Genomic DNA, 3,529 nt, shown 5'->3' with positions numbered 1-3,529 from the left:
TAATATTCATGCATTTATAATCTTTTAAGTATGCTGGTGGTTTACTAATGCGTGATGATCTTCTCGGTGTGGGGTGAGAAGATGGTAATACATTGTGATGTTGAATGTTTGAATGAGTGGGTTGGGCATGCAATGCTGGACTCGAGGATTCAATATATGTGGGCTGTGTGGCAGTGTGTATGTGTGGTGTAGGGTGACTAGTGTGGAGTGGATTGGAAGCAGGGGTGTGCAGATTTGTTATGTGGTGGTCAAATAAATCATAATCATGCATGATATGGGGTGTATTATGTTGCTGAAAAGCTGGTTCTTGGTGAGAATCAATAGGCAACTGAGATGAAGCAATATATAGAAAATGATTTTCATAGAATTTAACATCTTGAGACACAAAAATTTCTTTTGAAACCAGATCAAGAAGCACATAACCTTTGGTACCCTCCCTGAAACCGAGGTGAACACATTTTCTTGAACGAGGGTCCAATTTTGTTCTGTTATTCTTGATCGTGCTTGCATATGCTAAACAACCAAATACTCTAAGGTGAAAGATATGGGGGAGTGATTTATGTAGTACTTCAAACGGAGATTTTTCATGTAAACGAGGTGTGGGAATTCGGTTTATCAAATAGACTGCGTGGATCACTCCAAAACTCCAATAACACTTAGGTATTTGGGCGTGGAACATAATGGCCCTTGCCACAGCCAAAATGTGTTGATGCTTTTGTTCAACAACACCATTTTGCTGTGGCGTCTCAATACATAACCTTTGGTGCAAAATTCCAAATGAAGCATAAAAGGTTGGCATTAAAAATTCAGGACCATTGTCAGTCCGAATAATTTTTACAGATTTTTCAAATTGGTTTTTGACAAGTTTAACAAAATTTTGCACCAAAGATGCTGCTTCAGCCTTAGACTTCATCAAATTTATCCAAGTAAATATGGACTTGTCGTCCACTATAGTGAGAAAGTATCTATGGCCATCAATAGACGAAATAGCAAGTGGTCCCCAAATATCAATGTGAAGCAAATCAAGATTATTATCAGAAACAGTATCACTTTGAGAAAAAGGCAATCTTCTTTGTTTTCCTAATTGACAAGAGTCACAAGGATTTTCATTTATTGTACAATCAATGAAATTGAATGTTTGCTTTATAACAGCTAGTCTATTATTAGGAATATGACCTAATCTATAATGCCATAAGGATTTTCATTTATTGTACAATCAATGAAATTGAATGTTTGCTTTATAACAGCTAGTCTATTATTAGGAATATGACCTAATCTATAATGCCATAAATGCTGCATGTGTGCTCTTTGTGTGGGTGCTGTGATATGGTGTGCAGTATGGTGTTCGCCAAGAGGGGCAATGCTGTGCTTATTTAGTATGTATAGACCATCAACAGAGTTAGCAATACCAATCATCTTCTCTATGTGTTTGTCCTGTATCTCACAGTTTATATCAGAAAAAGTCATTTTACAATGCAATGATGCAATTAGCTTCGACACTGATATGAGTTTAAAGTTGAAGGAAGGAATGTACAATGCATTGGTAAGATAAAGATTTTTTGAAAACTTAATGGTTCCCACGATGCAGCTCACAGTGGAAGTACCATTAGGGAGTTTGACAATGATCGGATCAATTTCAAATGTTTCAGAAAAATCCTTGAGGCAATATAACACATGGTCAGTGGCACCAATGTCTATTACCCAAGGTTTATACTTTTGTATGCAAACATTAAGAGCCTTTATGTGAGATTTAAAATGCAGAATATGTGTCACTTTACCATGAGGAGGTGGCTGAGGTTGAGTTAAGATGTGGTTCACGCTATGAATATGTTGCACTTCTTGCTTATTGAGTAAGGCCAGCAAAGCTTCCTTTTGTTTTGGAGTGAAATCGCTCCATGTAGTCTTCTTCTCCTCCAACTGGGGGTGATTGAAATCGAGATCATCATTGCTCTCCTCGGTTTCTTCACCTGTGTTGAAGCAATTCATCATTGTTGGGGCAGAGTTAGTGTTTCTTTGCCTTAGATGAGGAGGAAGTCCGTGTTTCTTGTAACACGTATCTACTGTGTGTCCAGTTTTGTCACAAAACAAACACTGCATCCTTGTTCTGCCTCCTCTGCCCCTCCCCCCAGCTTGAAACCTGCCTCCCCTACCTCTTCCTCTCCCTCTGCCTTGAGAAGGCATAGCAATGTTCAAGGAATTGGTAGGTGCCGCCAAAATTTGAATGTTTGAGGTAGTTTCAAGGCCGAGGAACTGTCTCTCTTGTTGAGTAAGCTTTGAGAGCACCACATTCAGACTCGGTAACTTGTCCAAGAGCATGATCTGAGACCGCACATTAGAATATTGCTCATTCAATCCTCTCAAAAACTTCACAATTCTGTCTTCCTCCCTTTGGCTTCTAATTACTCCTAGATCACATTGACACGTGATGCCACATTCACATGATGGTATTTGCCGAAAATTGTCAATTTCTTCCCAAATTGTTTTAAGTTTTATGTAGTAGGATGTCACATCCAATTCGCCTTGTCTCAATGTGTATAATTCTTCATATAATTCACCAACATGATACCTATCCCCTTGATAATAGTGTTGCTTCAGATCAAGCCATAAATCACTAGCAAGATTGTTCCATGTTACACTTTGATGAATATCTGGACTAAGTGAAAGATTTATCCAGCCAATTACATAAGTGTTACACCTTTCCCATATTTCAAACAATGGATCTGTGCTCTCTGGTTTTGTGATGCTTCCATCAACGAATTTTGTTTTGTTCTTTGATTTAAGTGCTCTCCACATTTCTCTACTCCATGTACTATAGTTCTGACCAGTAAGAACAACAGTAGTTATGGGGATACCTGGATTTTCTGATGGGTGAAGAAAATAGGCATTTGTTGGATCTTGAACTGGATTACTGGTTTTCGCGGTGCGCTTGAATCACTGATATCTGACTCAGAAATGATGCTATCTGATGCATATCCATGGTTCTTGAACCACCTGTCGAGCCTCCCAAACTTGAATCCGCCATTTCCGGCACAAATTCAATGAATTTTGGCAATGAGAATTCAGACCTTCTTCTCTTGATCTCGTTGATCGGAGTTGTTACCTCACTCTTTGATGAACATATGAAGAGATAAACACACTCTCATCAAACACTGTCGTGAGAGTCCAAGAGAAGAGAAGAAAAGAAATTTAGAAGAGGAAGAGATAAATGATTGTGGTGAATCGAAAAATTAGGTCAGAGACGATGTCGATGTGAGAAGTGAAAGAACAATTGAATGGAGAAATTGAAACAGGAGATTAAAAAGAAATGGAATCATTATCAATTTTCTAGTCACAAGGATTAGATATCAAGTTGTTCCCTCTTCAACCATGGCTTCCACGCTCATCGCACCATGTTAAAGTTGTGTGAGGGAAGAGGTAAGCAAGTTCAGATTCAGAGCCAATAAAAAAAATGAGCCAAAAATGTTAACGTTCATTATGACTTTTCTCAAAAAATGTTTACAGCAACTAATACAACAACTAACTGCATATA

Source organism: Arachis ipaensis, chromosome B10, assembly GCF_000816755.2.
Source record: "Arachis ipaensis cultivar K30076 chromosome B10, Araip1.1, whole genome shotgun sequence".
Classification (NCBI taxonomy): Eukaryota; Viridiplantae; Streptophyta; class Magnoliopsida; order Fabales; family Fabaceae; genus Arachis; species Arachis ipaensis.
Note: the sequence above shows the minus strand (reverse complement) of the source record.